This window comes from Leuciscus leuciscus (assembly GCF_965113295.1).
Source record: "Leuciscus leuciscus genome assembly, chromosome: 16".
NCBI classification, from domain to species: Eukaryota; Metazoa; Chordata; class Actinopteri; order Cypriniformes; family Leuciscidae; genus Leuciscus; species Leuciscus leuciscus.
In genome coordinates, this window is record NC_138740.1 from 1,796,658 (window position 1) to 1,817,500 (window position 20,843).

Genomic DNA, 20,843 nt, shown 5'->3' on the forward strand with positions numbered 1-20,843 from the left:
GACATTTTCTCGCAATTGCGAGTTTAGATTACAAAACAAAAAAAAAAGAGTCCGAATTGTGATATAAAAAAATACAAAAAAGATAATTAGGACTTTATTCTGTGGCGGAAACAAGCTTCCATATAATTCTGTCCGAACACAAGCCACCCATAGTCCAGAGCAATCTTTAGTTACGTTAAAGTATTCATATATTACATTCAAACACACAGTTGCAGAGTAGAATGGAGTGTAACAATGAAAGTAAAGTATATTTTTGTCGAATAGAGTTAGGCTATGAGTTTCACTGTGTTATTTGTAATAATAAAAAAAACAGCGTTTCGTCTGGCTCATCAGATTTTTGGAAGTCAACAGTAAAACATGCTGCACATTCAACACACATGAAGCAAATTAGAGCACTGTTGCACTGAACACACACCATCACTACTGAGACGACCACAGGCGCAGCTTTAAATCACCCTGTTCGAGACAAAACGGCTAAATTGGCAATTCAGTGTGTGCTTTCAGGCTCAGACAGATATGCATGACTACACTATTACTTTAGAAAGCCAGATGGTTAGACCTCAACGAGCATCACATCGGACACAGATATGATCAATTTAAGGCCCAAACAAACCTAATTAAACTCAGTGGGCTAACAATCATTCAATAAATGTGCTCCTCGTATATTAACTTTCGAGTGATTGGAGTTTGTGTCCTTCACAAACGAGTCACACACACATTGTAATGCTCTTGTAAGAGAATAGTTAGAGCGTCCAGTTTTATGAGGGAAATGGCTTGAACAAAATATGAGTTTGTCACAAGAGAAGTGATCAACATTAAAAGTGGTGAACGTAAAATGTGTTTTGTTCGAGACTAAACTAGCTGCACATGTTTTATATAATAATACAGTATGTCCTGCACATAGAATATGCCATTCTTTTAAAATATCTGCATTGTGTGTGTGTGTGTGTGTGTGTGTGTGTGTGTGTGTGTGTGTGTGTGTGTGTGTGTGTGTGTGTGTGTGTGTGTGTGTGTGTGTGTGTGTGTGCGTGTGCGTGCGTGTGCGTGTGCGTGTGTGCGTGTGCGTGTGTGTGTGTGTGTGTGTGTGTGTGTGTGTGTGCGTGTGCGTGTGCGCGTGCGTGTGCGCGTGTGCGTGTGTGTGTGTGTTTGTTCACGGTTCTTTTTAGCACTGAAATTCCAGCCTGACTTTTGCCAACGAGGCAGAAATGAAGCATCTTGTGCCTCATTGAGTCACATTTAAGTCCTCCTCCATTTGTCTTCATTACACTCTATTGTCCCTAGACTGTTTCAGCCTGTTCTTGTCCTCATCATGTACATTTGTTTCTCCAGCGTGTTTTAAACCTCTTCACGGCCTCAACCTGTGTATGTGTGTCATGAAAACCTTCATTAAGAGCTGAGGCTCATGAAATGTGTTGCCAATCAGTAGGTCAAGAACCAAAGGCTTTATTTGTTTGGTTATAAGATTTTCATTTTTATTTATTTTTTGATTGATCAGATATTCAGTTATATAATCCATGAGTATATTCTGATAATTAAGTGCATTTTTTTTAATTAAATGGCATTTCCTTATAAAGTTGATCTGTCACGAGCATCAGATGATAAGAATGAAACATGTTTATGTGGTGTATTTTGCTCTGGCTATTATTGCTTGATTCTGTGTATGTGTAAGATTTGTTTCTCCCAAAGTACATTTTGTACGGCGAATAAAACACGGTCCTTAAGTGTGTATGTTAGCACCACTTGTTCTTCAGTTAGACTCACATATAGACATTAAATTCACACGATTACACCAAACACTCAACATTTACATTTCAATCACGACAAAATGCCAAGGGCCTAAACTCAACGACGAGAAATGATTTATTTTCATGTACGTATTTCTTAATTTGAAATAACCTTTAACAGTCTTTTAGCTGTCTTTGTGCTGGTTAATCTATATCTCTATGCAACACAGTTTTCAGCATTAAGGCAATAACTGTTGAAATGTTGGCGTTTTGCAACCCAGTAATTGCTACTATTGTTTTTCTGATGATTTGATTGATTGATTTCTGTCTCTGTATGTCGTGTAACTGACCACACCAGCAAAGTTCTCGTCTCGTTCTCAGCTTGTCTCGTGGTCCAGCGGCACCATGTTCTGTTCATGTGTGTGTGTGTGTGTGTGTGTGTGTGTGTGTGTGTGTGTGTGTGTGTGTGTGTGTGTGTGTTGATTTGCTGTAAAATTGTGAAATGTTACACTTTTCGAAAAGATAGTGGCTTTACTTAATTCACAGATGTGCTTCATGGGATGTAGAACAAAGTTGAAATGTCATGGTCATAATTTTAGTGAACTAAGTATCTGTAATAAACATTAAAACAAATCTAATTCCTGAGGTCCCGGTACACCCAAGTGATTTATTAGCATTGGTTGTATAGAAACTTTTATTGTATAATGTAATATAGTGTTGCCTGGGATATATATTTCTTCCAGTTTTACAATAAAAGATGAGACCCGAAACGTTTTGCAGTGTGTGGCTTTATCATATCATGTTTTTTCTAAAATGCTTTACATAGAATTCATCTTTGTCCAACCCTGCTTATATGCTGTGTCACTAAACCAAAAATATCAAGTCTATTTTGTGATTATTAAAAGGCACGCTGAAACAGAGTGAACAATACCATTCACTTATCAATCCACTGAGTGAACTTATGGTGACGGGTTGAAATATTGTGACTCTTAAGAGTTTTTAACTCTAACTTTAAGTGTAACTTTAGAGTTAGAGTCAGGAACAATAATACTGTAAGCACATATTTATTAAGGTCAGGGATGGGCAGTATTTCAGATACATGTATTTAAAATACATGTTTGAAATACAAAATACTATTTTGTATTTTAAAGCCTTTAGAAAAAATAAAATGTAATTTGTATTTAAATACATTTAAGATGAGTATTTTTGTATTTTCAAAATACATAAAATACTTTTTGCCAGTCAACTTCTTTATCAGGGTAATGATTTAGTGCATCAACTAGTTCAGACATTCACTAGCTCAGACATTCACTAGTTCAGACATTCACTAGATCAGACATTCACTAGTTCAGACATTCACTAGATCAGACATTCACTAGTTCAGACATTCACTAGATCAGACATTCACTAGCTCAGACATTCACTAGTTCAGACATTCACTAGTTCAGACATTCACTAGATCAGACATTCACTAGCTCAGACATTCACTAGCTCAGACATTCACTAGCTCGGACATTCACTAGCTCAGACATTCACTAGCTCAGACATTCACTAGATCAGACATTCACTAGATCAGACATTCACTAGCTCAGACATTCCCTAGCTCAGACATTCACTAGCTCAGACATTCACTAGCTCAGACATTCACTAGATCAGACATTCACTAGCTCAGACATTCACTAGATCAGACATTCACTAGATCAGACATTCACTAGATCAGACATTCACTAGTTCAGACATTCACTAGTTCAGACATTCACTAGATCAGACATTCACTAGTTCAGACATTCACTAGCTCAGACATCCACTAGATCAGACATTCACTAGATCAGACATTCACTAGCTCAGACATTCTCTAGATCAGACATTCACTAGATCAGACATTCACTAGATCAGACATTCACTAGATCAGACATTCACTAGCTCAGACATTCACTAGCTCAGACATTCACTAGCTCAGACATTCACTAGATCAGACATTCACTAGATCAGACATTCACTAGCTCAGACATTCACTAGATCAGACATTCACTAGCTCAGACATTCACTAGATCAGACATTCACTAGATCAGACATTCACTAGATCAGACATTCACTAGATCAGACATTCACTAGATCAGACATTCACTAGATCAGACATTCACTAGATCAGACATTCACTAGTTCAGACATTCACTAGCTCAGACATTCACTAGATCAGACATTCACTAGATCAGACATTCACCAGCTCAGACATTCTCTAGATCAGACATTCACTAGATCAGACATTCACTAGATCAGACATTCACTAGCTCAGACATTCACTAGCTCAGACATTCACTAGATCAGACATTCACTAGATCAGACATTCACTAGATCAGACATTCACTAGCTCAGACATTCACTAGATCAGACATTCACTAGATCAGACATTCACTAGCTCAGACATTCACTAGATCAGACATTCACTAGATCAGACATTCACTAGCTCAGACATTCACTAGTTCAGACATTCACTTGCTCAGACATTCACTAGATCAGACATTCACTAGATCAGACATTCACTAGATCAGACATTCACTAGCTCAGACATTCACTAGATCAGACATTCACTAGATCAGACATTCACTAGTTCAGACATTCACTAGATCAGACATTCACTAGCTCAGCATTAGATCAACAAATTTTTCTTTTCTTTTTTTTTTATAAGGTGAGAATGTCATGATAAATTCTCCTTGTTGATTAAAGTTAAAATAGTGCATTATTCACTCCAGTTAACATGAAAGAATAAAAGAGCACAGACAAGTTGGAAAATAGCGTTAGCCAATCAGTCTTGACCGGTTGTTGATTTTTATCAACTAGCTTGTCAAACGTGTTTAAGGCATTACTGCATGTTAGGGCTGGGTGATGTGACACTATCATAGCGATGATATAAAGTGTGAAGTGATGGAACTTTTTCTAAATGGTTTACATAGATGGGCCTATTTGTGAGGTAAGCAAATATCCGTGCAGCTTTTAGTGGGCAGGAATTACTGGAACGTTGGAGTGGAAAAACAAACACTGATGAATGATCCATCACACACATCTTCAGCTTTTAGTTTTATTGTACATAAAAAAATAAATAAAAAAGGGGTAAATAGTGTCAAATGAATCTAAATTAATTCTAATTTTAAATTTTTGACACTTTCTAATTTTAATAAACTTATAGAAACAAATAAACTTTACATAAAATAAACATAAAATTACTTAAAAAGCATTGGACTACTAAACAAAAAAAAAAAAACTCAAAATAGTTTGAAATGCTGTTTATTCTGTGGAATCAAACCATGATATTGAGATTTTGGTCATATCGCCCACAGTTTTACATACAGTATGATTTTTTAATAGTGTTCACCACAAGTAATAGACTTAATTGTAACCAGAAATAAGAATATAAATGGCTGCTTTTTTGCTATTTTATAAGTTTATTTGTAATTGCAAGAAAGAGAGAAAGAAAGAAAGAAAGAAAGAAAGAAAGAAAGAAAGAAAGAAAGAAAGAAAGAAAGAAAGAAAGAAAGAAAGAAAGGTTTGGAATGATAAGTCAGTAGGCCTGTGTGGTTTCTTCATTCACTGTGACCTATCCCTGCACTGCACGACCAATTTCACATGTATTCTGTGTATTTTCAAAATACAAAATACTGTATTTGTAATTAAATAAATTTTTTCACACAGTATTTTGTATTTGTATTTTAAATACATTTCCATGTATTTATGCCCATCTCTGATTAAGATCATACGTTTAAGAATCAAACAGTAATCTAAATATTTGAAGGGCCGAGTCACCCATGATGGTCGCACACATTTTTAGACACTGTTTCCCAACATTGATCCTAAAAGTGAAACGAGTCCCAGGTATTTTGGTTGTGAAACACAGGTGGGCTTCTTTTAGAGGGGTCACTGCTGTGTTGGGCCGGTCTTTGCGTTTCAGAGAAACAGTTCGAGGCCCTCCAATGACAAAATAACACATATTGTATGCAGTGGGACTGCAATTACTTTATTATTTATGTTATATTTAACACTCTTAATGACGTATTTCACTTCTGGAAGGATGAATGTGTATTTAAATTGGGTCATTTATGTAGTAGAAATGTGAAATTAGTTTAGAAGTTGGTGTCTTCTAGACTGAGAAAAGCCAGAAATTGTATTTTTGGCTCATGTGGATGAAAGACTACAACTCCCAGAATGCACTTGCTTCGCTGCCCTACGAGGACACGTCCAAGCCACGCCTTCCGGTTACAGAGGGCAGTGTCAGAAGAAATGATACAGCTAGGCTACTAGTCGACTGGAAACTGAAAAGACGGGGTTTTATTGTGAGATCCCCCTATGGGCGGGTTGAAGACATGCGGGACGAGCTCCTCCTACTGGCTGGAGTCTCTCGCCTCTGGACTAAAGAGCCTCTGATGAGCTAAATGAAGATTTTTACGTCATCTGAGGTTTTTTTCCAGACACACAATACAGAATCTCTGGTCTCAGGGGGACATGAAGAAGGGAAGCACGGTCATACTACCAGGTTTCTACTGATACAAAGCCTAATGCTAATCGGAAAATGGAGTGAAACAGAAACTAAAGCGCTACTCCTCGTCCGGGCGGATGAAGAGGTTTGTCAACGGCCAGTTAGCGATACTGTCATGTATGATAAAAAAAACTAGCCTTCTTCAGGAACAAGGCATAAACTTCCGGTTAATGACATCGTCTCATAGTTTACTGGTACTTTGGAGCTGATGTGTGAATGGTCTGTTACCACTAAAAAGCCTGAACGCTGTTGCTTGTGTGAACAGCACAATTTATCATTTACCGGTAAAGTCGTTCTGGCAATTTTACGGTAATTTACCGGGTAATTTTGTCTTAACAAGTTAGTCACTGAATCATTCACTCAAGCGATTCGTTCAAAATGACTGATTCATTCAGGGACAAAGTAAGTGACTGTCTTTATGAGTGAGTCACTGAATCATTCACTCAAGCGATTCGTTCAAAATGACTGATTCATTCAGGGACAAAGTAAGTGACTGTCTTTATGAGTGAGTCACTGAATCATTCACTCAAGCGATTCGTTCAAAATGACTGATTCATTCAGGGACAAAAGTAAGTGACTGTCTTATGAGTGAGTCACTGAATCATTCACTCAAGCGATTCGTTCAAAATTACTGATTCATTCAGGGACAAAGTAGGTGACTGTCTTTATGAGTGAGTCGTTGAATCATTCACTCAAGCGATTCGTTCAAAATGACTGATTCATTCAGGGACAAAGTAAGTGACTGTCTTTATGAGTGAGTCGTTGAATCATTCACTCAAGCGATTCGTTCAAAATGACTGATTCATTCAGGGACAAAGTAGGTGACTGTCTTTATGAGTGAGTCATTGAATCATTCACTCAAGCGATTCGTTCAAAATGACTGATTCATTCAAGGACAAAGTAGGTGACCGTCTTTATGAGTGAGTCGTTGAATCATTCACTCAAGCGATTCGTTCAAAATGACTGATTCATTCAGGGACAAAGTAAGTGACTGTCTTTATGAGTGAGTCACTGAATCATTCACTCAAGCGATTCGTTCAAAATGACTGATTCATTCAGGGACAAAAGTAGGTGACTGTCTTTATGAGTGAGTCGTTGAATCATTCACTCAAGCGATTCGTTCAAAATGACTGATTCATTCAGGGACAAAGTAAGTGACTGTCTTTATGAGTGAGTCGTTGAATCATTCACTCAAGCGATTCGTTCAAAATGACTGATTCATTCAGGGACAAAGTAGGTGACTGTCTTTATGAGTGAGTCATTGAATCATTCACTCAAGCGATTCGTTCAAAATGACTGATTCATTCAGGGACAAAGTAGGTGACTGTCTTATGAGTGAGTCACTGAATCATTCACTCAAGCGATCCGTTCAAAATGACTGATTCATTCAGGGACAAAGTAGGTGACTGTCTTTATGAGTGAGTCGTTGAATCATTCACTCAAGCGATTCGTTCAAAATGACTGATTCATTCAGGGACAAAGTAAGTGACTGTCTTTATGAGTGAGTCGTTGGATCATTCACTCAAGCGATTCGTTCAAAATGACTGATTCATTCAGGGACAAAGTAGGTGACTGTCTTTATGAGTGAGTCGTTGAATCATTCACTCAAGCGATTCGTTCAAAATGACTGATTCATTCAGGGACAAAGTAGGTGACTGTCTTTATGAGTGAGTCATTGAATCATTCACTCAAGCGATTCGTTCAAAATGACTGATTCATTCAAGGACAAAGTAGGTGACCGTCTTTATGAGTGAGTCGTTGAATCATTCACTCAAGCGATTCGTTCAAAATGACTGATTCATTCAGGGACAAAGTAAGTGACTGTCTTTATGAGTGAGTCACTGAATCATTCACTCAAGCGATTCGTTCAAAATTACTGATTCATTCAGGGACAAAAGTAAGTGACTGTCTTTATGAGTGAGTCACTGAATCATTCACTCAAACGATTCGTTCAAAATGACTGATTCATTCAGGGACAATGTAGGTGACTGTCTTTATGAGTGAGTCGTTGAATCATTCACTCAAGCGATTTGTTCAAAATGACTGATTCATTCAGGGACAAAAGTAAGTGACTGTCTTTATGAGTGAGTCACTGAATCATTCACTCAAGCGATTCGTTCAAAATGACTGATTCATTTAAGGACAAAGTAGGTGACCGTCTTTATGAGTGAGTCGTTGAATCATTCACTCAAGCGATTCGTTCAAAATGACTGATTCATTCAAGGACAAAGTAGGTGACCGTCTTTATGAGTGAGTCGTTGAATCATTCACTCAAGCGATTCGTTCAAAATGACTGATTCATTCAGGGACAAAAGTAAGTGACTGTCTTTATGAGTGAGTCGTTGAATCATTCACTCAAGCGATTCGTTCAAAATGACTGATTCATTCAGGGACAAAAGTAGGTGACTGTCTTTATGAGTGAGTCATTGAATCATTCACTCAAGCGATTCGTTCAAAATGACTGATTCATTCAAGGACAAAGTAGGTGACCGTCTTTATGAGTGAGTCGTTGAATCATTCACTCAAGCGATTCGTTCAAAATGACTGATTCATTCAGGGACAAAGTAAGTGACTGTCTTTATGAGTGAGTCACTGAATCATTCACTCAAGCGATTCGTTCAAAATTACTGATTCATTCAGGGACAAAAGTAAGTGACTGTCTTTATGAGTGAGTCACTGAATCATTCACTCAAACGATTCGTTCAAAATGACTGATTCATTCAGGGACAATGTAGGTGACTGTCTTTATGAGTGAGTCGTTGAATCATTCACTCAAGCGATTTGTTCAAAATGACTGATTCATTCAGGGACAAAAGTAAGTGACTGTCTTTATGAGTGAGTCACTGAATCATTCACTCAAGCGATTCGTTCAAAATGACTGATTCATTCAAGGACAAAGTAGGTGACCGTCTTTATGAGTGAGTCGTTGAATCATTCACTCAAGCGATTCGTTCAAAATGACTGATTCATTCAAGGACAAAGTAGGTGACCGTCTTTATGAGTGAGTCGTTGAATCATTCACTCAAGCGATTCGTTCAAAATGACTGATTCATTCAGGGACAAAGTAGGTGACTGTCTTTATAAGTGTGTCGTTGAATCATTCACTCAAGCGATTCGTTCAAAATGACTGATTCATTCAAGGACAAAGTAGGTGACCGTCTTTATGAGTGAGTCGTTGAATCATTCACTCAAGCGATTCGTTCAAAATGACTGATTCATTCAAGGACAAAGTAGGTGACTGTCTTTATGAGTGAGTCGTTGAATCATTCACTCAAGCGATTCGTTCAAAATGACTGATTCATTCAGGGACAAAAGTAAGTGACTGTCTTTATGAGTGAGTCGTTGAATCATTCACTCAAGCGATTCGTTCAAAATGACTGATTCATTCAGGGACAAAAGTAAGTGACTGTCTTTATGAGTGAGTCGTTGAATCATTCAAAGACCAATACATTCATTCAGTAACGAAACTGAAACTATTTTCCTTGGCAAAATAGAACAAAAACAGTCAATATTGTGTCTAAAATGTAAGTCACCTAATATTTACAGTGGTCCCAAATACGTATTTGGACACTTTAAGATGCTTAAGGAACACTTAACAAAAATGTATGTGACTACTTGTTTATTGAACTGTTGCATTTGCAAATGTGCTGCTGATATTCTGGTAAACAGCACTCTTGCTTGTGTGGTATTGCTTATAAATATTAAAAACAAGAACTTCTACTGAGATATTTCCGCCCCATATCTTCTCTTTTTGGGGCCTTTTTATTCATTTTAGTGGCATTTTTTGCCCAAGTGTTGTGAGGCCCTTTCAAGTGACACTGATGTGCCGTTATTGTTCAGGCTTTGAATCGGAGTTGTAATAGATGTTTAATTCCAGTGTCATTACACTTAATGACGGAGAACCTTCTGGCAGTGATTATCTGAGCATCTTGACTGATGAATGGCTTCTACACAGAGGTCAGCATTGATAACCTTCATAAATCTCTCTCCATGGTCCGGCTGGTCAAGTTAAGATAAGACCACATGATGCCTTCCTTTACTCCAGCTCAACTGAATCTATATGCTTTAGTGTTCTACACTGTCTTCTATCTGTTGCAATTATTCGCAACAACTTGCCAGTGAAAGATGCTGTCAATAGTCCGTCCATCACTGTCACTGCAGGAGGAGTCACCAGAATCTCTGAGAATAAATCCATACGAGCTACTCTTGCTTTTTCCGGCCTAGCTTAGAGAGAGAAGCTATCGATCGTGAGCACAAAGAGTTGATTAGCTGAAAAAGTTTACTAAAAAATGTGAGCGATAGACATCGGATTACTCTCAGAATATTTTGCTTTTCAACAAAAAGTCTTTATAAATGCACAAAAAGAAAAGAAAGCCTAATTTTCATTTGTCAAGCACATTGACTGTGAAAAGATAATGATTATACATTGTGGTGTTTGTTGTGCAGCATTTAAACAGAATTGTAATGCCTCAGTGACATATTTTGTTTGTAAACTAATTTATTAATGCCTATTTTTAATGTTCAATTAGTTATTAATTAATGAAATGTTTTATTATTATTTCCGAGACACTTGTGGTAAACAGATCAAATATTTATATTTCAGTAAATGTTTAATATTGATTGTTTTATGTTATTTATTTCTAATAGTATATCATTTACATATATATAGGTTTGCACAACTTGGCCAAAATATTATATTACAATTATTTTCTCATTTATGATGATTTGATATAACAAAAGTCTTAAATTGTTCTGCTGCTGAAAACAATTAGGCCCCTTTTATTATTATTATTATTAACTCCCTTTATAAAAAATTAAGACATAAATATATTACTGTTGTAATTTCCAGAATATTTGATCATAAAATAATATTATTTCCAATATTTATATCTTAAATTCCTTGAGCTTCTAACATTTCAAATCCTCTTCCATTAATTTGGGAATACTGGTGGAGTTTCTGTCCACATACATTTTGGAAATTATGCAAATGCATAAATAAAGTGAATTGCAAACTATTGCACGATTTTTATTTATTTATTTATTTATTTATCTATTTTCACTTTATATTTGATTTAACTAGCTTTTCATCAACTCACAAACCCCCTGCAGTTTCCCTTATGAACACCCAGAGGTTTGCAAACCCTCATTTTGGGAAACCCTGTTAGTTTTCGCTCGATTCCTTCACATGTGGATGTTTCTTGAAGGCCAGACGTCTCCTTCCTTTGAGAACAGGGAGTTTCGGTTCCCTGTGTGAAATGAGGGAACTGGTTTTATTTGCCATGTCATTCACAGTTGTGAGTCATGTGTTCAGTGAACGCACACGTCTGCCAGCCTCACGAGACTGTAAGCTTGAGAGGACGAGGACTGTCTCTGAGATGTGTGATCTATCTACAGCTTGAAGTCTTCTGCTGGATTCTGTCAGTGATGGATGTATGCAGGGATCTCCTACACAACTGCAGATGTGCAAAGGGTTTGTGCTGTGATTCTCTGTTCATCAACACTCAGCATATCAGCAATCAAACAGCATCATGGTAACACTTTATAATAACTTCACGCCAGTGCTTGAAGTGGGGGGGGGGAAAGGTGCCGGTACTCGCATTGGCAACTAATCATGACATTTGAGATTTCTACAGTGAAAAACAAAACTTGGAGATATTGCTGGTACAACAACAATTTACTGATATTTATTAACAACATAAATGTATTTAAACAAGTCGTGTGTGTGTGTGTGCGTGCGTGCGTGCGTGCGTGCGTGCGTAAGTGTGTGTGTGTGTGTGTGTGTGTGTGTGTGTGTGTGTGTGTGTGTGTGTGTGTGTGTGTGTGTGTGTGTGTGTGTGTGTGTGTGTGTGTGTGTGTGTGTGTGTGTGTGTGTGTGTGTGTGTGTGTGTGTGTGTGTGTGTGAAAACGGAACTAGTCTGCAAGTTCAAAAATACATTTATGGTGAGATTACTACATTTTATTTAATAAAATGCATTTATAGTGAGATTATTATATTTTCATGTCATATTCTGTGTTAATTTTGACCACGAACCATGCGCTGTCACTTTAATTCAGCGCGTGCAGCACAGCAGAAATAGACTCGGTGTGGAAACGATCTCTGCACTGCTGTATACGCTCCGCTCCTGGAACGCATTGCCGGACCGCATCCGCATGCAGTGTGAAAGCTCTAACCTGTTAATATGGGTGCGGAAAGAAATATGCACCGCATACGCACTGCAAACGGAGTATATGTGAAACGGGCGTGACACTGACGCTTTTTTTTGTCAGTGGTAGAGTACCGGCTACATGCGAGAAGTAGTGGTACGCAAGAAAAAGTGCAGGTACGCTTTGGAGTAAAATGCAGAAGTGCCGGTACTGCGTACCAGTGAGTACCGCCCCACATTGAGCACTGCATCACGCTATTAATCATTAGTTAAGCATTAGTAAACAGTTAATTCATCATTTATAAAGCATTAATATACATTAATAAGCAGTTTATAATGCTTTATTCTTGATATAAAAGCATATCTATAATGTGTTTAATAATCGTATTTGCATACTTTATTAATGATCAATTTATCATTTCTAAATGAAGTATTGCTTTATTTAAAAAGCAGTTATTTAGGTGTTGTCAGTGGTTCATAAGATCACTTAGAAAGTGTAAGTAAGTGTTTAATAAACTATTTAAATGTACATTCATACATATTATTCAGACATATAGTAATAGTTACTTAGTGTGTTAATAAATGGTTTATTAACATGTATTTCTACTGTAATTCATTATTCATTCAGGGAGTTATAAAGCATTTAGTAGTGGTCAGTTCACTATGTGTGTGAGCTCATCTACCTGTAAAGTGAGGACTAGTTATGCTTTGTAAAGCGTTTATAAAGGAGATTTAAAGGCTGTTTAATATTTCTATGTTCTGTATCATTGTGTGTTTGTTTCCTTTTTCTGTTTAGAAGATTAATGAGTCTTTAAATCTCCTTTATAAATGCTTTACTAGTCCTCACTTTAGATGAACTCACAAAAATAGTTCACTGACCACTACTAAATGCTTTATAACTCCCTGAATCTACTACATTTACTCACACTAAGTGATCTTATGAATCACTGACAACTCCTAAATAACTGCTTTGAAAATAATGTTATTCTTCATTTGGAAATGATAAATTGATCATTAATAAAGTATGAAAATACAATTATTAAACACATTATATATATGCTTATAAATCAAGAATAAAGCATTTATAGCTGTATTTAGAAACTGCTTATTAATGTCTATTAATGCTTTATAAATGATGAATTAACTGTTTACTAATGCTTAACTAATTATAATAGCATGCAGTTATTATAAAGTGTTACCAATCATGGTAGATACAACAGAAAAAAATTAGCATTTCAAAACAAATAACTGATACAAAAGCAACGAGAATCAAATAAACCACACTTTATTCATGCTGTCGCAGTGCATGCTGGACTCTAGGACAGTCACATCACAATATAATCGATGAGCAAAGAGATCCTGTTCAGAATTAAGTCAAAATTACTTTGAAAGTATCACAACTAGAAGCAACAATGAAGAGTGTCTATTAAGACCAAGTGCAAATAGCCTGTCCTGTTGGCAAAATATTTAGACCAACTCGCCCACCATATTACAAAATAAACCCAATCAAAACCAGTATCAGTGATGTGCAGATATACTGGATTAACACGATGACCCAAATTTGAATCTGCTTTTTTCTGACCCCATGCTTCTCCCTTTTCACGTGTAATATTAGCTAAGAGAGGTTTTTACTTTAATAAAAATGAAGAAAATATTTATAGTGTTGTTGAGTTTATCAGAAAGGGCGGTTCATAGACTGTGACGTGTGATGCTCGTATTGTTTTACTACTCTCAGAAACTGTGGAGAACACCCCTTACACCCCTTACTAATCAGCCAGTTTAGGGATAGGGAGAGGAAAGGTCCCAATTAGGCAGCATCCTTTCATGAGTTTAATCAATATAATCATATACACTGAATATGTTGAGTCAGACCTATATGTTGAGTCAACACGTATTTGCAAATAGTATCTGCCACCATTTGCACTATAAGTATAAACAGCATCAACACCATACACTGCATGTACTCAGTGTGGATAGCATTTGGGGTATACTGTAGATTCACAGCACATTTGACAGTGTAGAGCATGAAATTTAACAATTCTCCAACAATTTGAACAATTCTAACCAAGCAAGTCTGTTTTATGCTTTTTTCCTGGAGAGAAATGGGATCTGCAGGGATTTCCAGTCAGGATTTGGTCACACTTTAGATTAAGGTACAATTTTCGCTATTAACTATCTATTCACTATGACTTTATTGCATTAAACTACTAATTACTGGTTATTAATAGTTAGAAAGGTAGTTGTTAAGTTTAGATTCGGGGATGTAGGATATGGTCATGCAGAATAAGGCATTAATATGTGCTTTATAAGTACTAATAAGCATCCAATATTCTAGTAATGTGCATGCTAATAAGCAACCAGTTCATAGTGAGAATTTGACCCTAAACTAAAGTGTTACCCAGGATTTAGACCGTACCACAGCACTGAGACAGCTCTCATTAGAATTACAGATGATTTGCTCTTATCATCCGATCGTGGTTGTATCTCTCTATTGGTGTTACTCGATCTTAGTGCTGCATTTGACACTATTGACCACAACATTCTTCTGGATTGGCTGGAAAAATACATTGGCATTAGTGGAATTGCATTAGCATGGTTTAAATCATACTTATCTGATTTATCAGTTTGTTGCAGTGAATTAAGAGATGTCTTATCGATCACAAGTTCAGTATGGCGTACCACAAGGCTCAGTACTAGGACCGTTGCTGTTCACTCTGTACATGCTACCCTTGGGAGATATCATTAGGAAGCATGGAATTAGTTTTCAATTTTACGCTGACGATACTCAGCTATTTATTTGCTGACTGATGCAACATACCAATTCACAAAACTAATGGAATGCATAGTTGACAAAAAAAAATATAAGTAGTAATTTTCTACTACTAAATTCTACTACTAAGTTTTAATTATTGGACAAATAGCCTAGAATACTGTCTAACACTTGATGGCTGCTCTGTCAAGTCTTCGTCGTTGGTTAGGAACCTGGGTGTGCTCTTTGATACCAATCTTTCATTTGAAAGTCACGTGTCTAGTATCTGTAAAACCGCATTTTTCCATCTTAAAAATATATCTAAATTACGTCATATGCTCCCATTGACAAATGCGGACAATTAGTTCATGCGTTCATGACATCAAGGCTAGATTATTGTAATGCTCTACTGGGTGGTTGCCCTGCACGCTTAATAAACAAACTACAGCTGGTCCAAAACACAGCAGCTCGAGTTCTTACCAGAACCAGGAAGTGTGACCATATTAGCCCTGTTCTGTCAACACTGCACTGGCTCCCTATTAAACATCGTATACATTTTAAAATATTGCTGATTACTTACAAAGCACTAAATGGTTTAGCTCTGCAGTGCTTGAGCGAGCTCTTAACGCATTATAGTCCTTCACATCTATTGCGATCTCAAAATTCCAGCCAGTTGATAAAACCTAGAATATCAAAATGATCCTTTTCCTATTTAAAACCAAAACTCTGGAACAGTCTCCCTAACATTGTTCGGGAAGCAGACACACTCTGTCAGATTAAATCTAGATTAAATACCCATCTCTTTATCCCAGCCTACACATAGCACATTATCAATTTCTATAATTCAAATCCTTTAAAAAGATTATTAGGCTGCATAAATTAGGTCAACCGGAACCAGGGACACTTTACATAGCAGACTTTTTTTTAACAAACTTTGAGTTATATGTCAGAACACACTGTTAGACTTTTCAAGGGTTTTTTACAGTAACTTACTGGCAACACTGTTGCCAGTAAGTTACTGTAATTAAGAGTTACAGTACCAAACCGTATTTCAGTTTTGTGTAATACAGTGCATTACTGTAAAAACGAAGCTAATCAGTACAGTGCATTACTGTAAAAACTAAGCTAATCAGTACACTACTGTAATTATTTTTATTTGTACTAAATAAAAATTAGATTTGATAATTTTGATATATGATTAATTTTATTTTTATCCTACATAAGTACTACTTTCATACAAACCAATTAGACAAAGTTATCACAAAATACCATTTTTTTATTTAAAACATTTCATATATATCACAAAATAAACATGCCAATGCTGGAAATGATGTGTGAAATTTTTACACATTAATGGGTAAGTTTAGAGACAACATTTTTTGTGTTAATTTTAACTCATTCATTGTGTTAATGATTTTAACAAAGTAAATATGTCAGAGAGGTTAGCACAAAGATGTGTAAACGTGTTAAATTAACACATTATGTGCTGTCCTTCACTGCAAACATTTTTGAAAACATACATAAAATCATAAACAAAACATTAGCATTTGACTAAATGAATGTAGAGTCATTGGTTGTTTAGCTTATACAAGTATTATAATGAAATATCAACCATTACATTCATAAAACTGCAGAATATAAATACATTAAGCATTCAAAAAGGAAATGTCCAAAACAGGACAAAACAGTTCTTTTCACAATACAAGACACATAACCCCACCTTAAAAATAATTTCACTTATTTCCAAAAATGTGTTGGATTCATGTACACTGGTGGCCAAAAGAAGTATTTAAGTGGCGTAATGTTTTTGAAAGAAGTCTCTTTGATGCTCAAGAAACATTTATTATTATTATCAATGTCTGACTGTCTACTCCATCTTTTCTACAGCATAGGAGTAAAAGTCATCATCAAAATAATCTTTAAAAAGCCAACACAATGTTTTTGTCCACCTTTGTGAATAAATGAACTTCTCCAAAGATTGGTTCCTGTTCAGAACTTGATTGACAACATCAGAGTGTTCCCTGGTCTGCATGCGTGCCCACAAACACAAATGTACTCAGTCCTTCAGAGGAGATCCCGGTTCCAAAACTATATGAGAGAGAGAGAGAGAGAGAGAGAGAGAGAGAGAATATTAGTGTCACATTATTTTTAACCTCCTTTTTTGTTAATTTTTATTATTATTTTCACAAAAACTTAATATATATTTGTAAACAGCTTTTGTCAATAAATAGCATACAAAAGAACTAAATTAAATTATGCCAGATTAAATTTTAATACTTACAAATCCTAAATTCTGTCCAAAAATGCTGAGATGCATAGAAAGAAGTTGAACGACTGAAATAGATGATTTTAGCCCATTTCAGCTTGTCTGCAGTGAAGGAGTACCTGTTTGAGACAAATACACAGTAAGATACATGCAAGAAATCACTGTGTGATGATCGTTCTCCTTCCTACAGTAGTTAACCCACCTGTGCGCTGATATTAGGACCTTCCTAGTCAGGTGGAACTGCAATGGTAGAGTCGCTGGCTAATAAAATATAAAAATAATGCAAAAATATAAACTTAAGTTGTTTAGAATGCTAGATTTGGTCTGAATGAATTAGTGAGAGTTTTACTGCAGTGCTTACCTGGATACATTTAATCTGGTGAGACTGAACAAAGACAATGGTCCATCTTCTGATTGGTTCATTTGCTGTGTAATAAAGTTAGACATAATGCAAAGGTCACTTATTTGATATAAAGTTAGCCAATTTTATAGAGATTTTATAAGATATTGTTAGCTACCTAGGCCACATTTACACATAGCCGGGTATTTAGAGAAACGAATATTTCTCCCCCTCCGTTTTCAAAAATAACATCGTGCACACAATATCGTTTTCAAAAAAAGTTGTCGTTTACATCAACCCGCATAAATACAAAGGGGCGGCAGTGTAAGGAGAAGGATAAAGCCATGCAAGCCAATCAGAATCCTCAAAATCGACAACGACGAATAGCACGAGCGACTTCCTGTTCCTTTCAAAACAATAGACATGGCGCGAGGTTCGTTCGTGTGGACAGACAGCGAAGCAAATGCAAACAGGCCAAAAGCGTTTTCACAAAAGTAAAAATGAGTACCACTTTAACAGCATCCATGATCAAATAGTAGCCAAACAAACTCATAGACAGTATGGAACAAACTCTAAACATAGGGCGCTCACATGACGTAAGCATTTTCTGGCGCATAATGTGACGTTTGAGAACCTAAAACCCCGTTTCTCCCAGTTGACACGGCAACACATAACCGGCGTTTTCAGAAATCTCCACTTTGGCCGGAGTTTTTAGAAATAATCGTTTTCTGGGATAAAAACGGCGTTTTCGTGTAAATGACAGGCCAAAACGCAGGGAAATATCTGCGTTTTCCCATCGTGTAAACGGGGCCCTAGTCTGCACCAGTGGCTCAAAAGCAATTTTCACATAGTGTATGCTAATCATTTCAGCAAACTTATCTCAAAATATATCACAAATGGGCTGGCCTACCTCTGGAATCTTGCTAAGTCACTGGCGCGAATTGGCGCTTTGTTGCAGTTGCCTTTAAACACAAAAATGGAAGTAAATATTAAATTCCATAAAAAAATAAAAAAAACTATAATATGGTATAGTTTGCAAACTAATGCTAAAACTATAAAGGTTCTCATCAGTAGGCCAACATTAAGATATAAACAGAATTTCACATTAGTTTATTCACATTTATTGTTAATGTAAACGCGTTGCTCGTTGGCATTTTAACTCGACAATTCAATAATCTAACAAAGTGTGTAAAATGAAACGTTAGCTCAGTTTACCATGGTAAAGTTCGTTACCGCCCTGTTGACGACGAGTAACGTTAGGCTAACGTTAACGTTATAACATACGTTAAACTGGGCACAATCCTGTCAACATACACAGAATGTTGTTTTTTTTTGTTTTTTTTTTACCTTGCTTGCTGATCTCTCTCTCGGTGAAGTGAATTCCGTCTCTTCCCCGGGCCAGACACGAACGTCGCGATCCAACAAAAGACAGACCCCATTACCTACACTGGATGCTCTGACGCGACACGACAAATCCCAGACAGTGTAGTGATGCGCCGCGGCCGTTATATTTCAGACGTAGTCCGATACGAGTCCAAGCGCTCGCACTAGTTCTTACAAGGGATAAACAGGTTTGCATTTAAAGGTCCGGTCGCTTAAATGTGTCCAATATAGACAGCCTCTGGCTATTATAGCGTTGTAGACACGTGGTGTAAGGCAAAAATTAGGAAATAAAAAGCACGGTGGAATGGTGCCAGCCAGAGAGGCAGTTACGTCATATACAGTAGTATACAGCAAATTTAAAAAATACAGTAAGTCTCTGTATGTGGTGTTAGACGTCACAGAAAATTCCCATGATGCAATTGGAATCACAGTTATTTACTGTAAAGAGAAATAGCAGTATAATACTGGGGGATTTAAAGTAAATAACTGTAGAAATTACAGAAAAGTCTAACAGTGCAATCATCCACAGCCTCAAATAAGAGGACTACTGTAGCTGAGTAGAGAACATGGAAGTAGAGAGAAAACGTTCAGTGGTTGAAAACTAGTAAAACAACTTTTAAATGCAAATCTGGAAGAAAAAATATAAAGAATACATAAATGCTCAATAGCAAGTATCATATCATATCATAGTTCAAAACATTTAAATAGACATCTCAAGTACTAGAAAATGTAAATGATTTAGTATTTTAGTTGATATTACTCTAGACAAAACTCTGATTGCTGAGAGACGCCATAGGCTTTAGATATCTCGCCGGAAGAAGTAGGTCATCTGGGTACTTATGCCCACTCTTTTATGAGTCCGATGAAACTTCTTTTGTCATGAACTGTTTTTTTGTCTACTGTATAGCAGGGAAGTGTGTGATTTCAAATACAGCTAATGTTCTGAGACGCACGCTTACTGTAGGACTGCACATGGGCATTGGATGGTCCAGCCTGAAAAATGCATTTTATTTTTGTCATGATTTGAGCGTTTAGCAACAAGAGAGACAGTTGTTGTCAAATTTCATTGGTGATTTCAAATATGAAATTTGATTGTAAGCTTGGAGAACAGCTTTGGAGAATATGATGCTTCCACATTCAAAGAGATACAAGCACTTGTATGTTTTTCAAAGACACAGACTGAAATGACTCGACTTATAAGCGTAGAGGAGGCCATTTATTTGCAGTCTTGCTGTGCTCAGAGAGTTTACACTCATTCATATACCATATCTTATAAGGTGTAAAACATGTAAATAGACATGGCAAACAGTAGAACATGTGTATGTGTATTTTACTCTTGACAAAGTTATGATTTCTGAGAGACGCACTACTATCTGATTTGCGCTCATTTCATTCATAAAGTTTACACTCATTTCCTTCACTGACTCATGATTGCATATTGATTTTAGATGTTTATGTATAATATTCTGCCATCCACTGTCTCACCTGTTCTCCAGCAAACACGAGGAGTGACTGTGTCTGCCTAATATTTTTCCTATTATTCGGTAGAATTCGCAATTCGTTTTGAGGCCATTTTCTGTGGCTTTCTGAATAAGGTATCCGGCTTCGGGCGCGCCCCTAGAGGTGAGTATATATCTCTGTGATACGCTGCACATGAGTTTAATTTTGGAACTGGCTTGGAGGATGGCAAGAAGACAGGCCATGACA

At 36.6% G+C, this 20,843-nt stretch overlaps 2 long non-coding RNA genes across 2 annotated transcripts in view; both read right to left on the reverse strand.

Moving 5' to 3' along the window:
* Positions 1 to 20,843, reverse strand: part of LOC309478004 — a 244,168-nt gene that overhangs the window by 193,669 nt on the left and 29,656 nt on the right. The gene's annotated exons all lie outside the window — the stretch shown is intronic.
* On the reverse strand, positions 17,266 to 19,272 carry LOC309478463. Its single transcript, XR_014198993.1, has 3 exons — positions 19,101 to 19,272; positions 18,664 to 18,715; positions 17,266 to 17,839 (listed from the first exon to the last, which is right to left on the reverse strand). It is a non-coding gene; the product is annotated as an uncharacterized lncRNA (long non-coding RNA).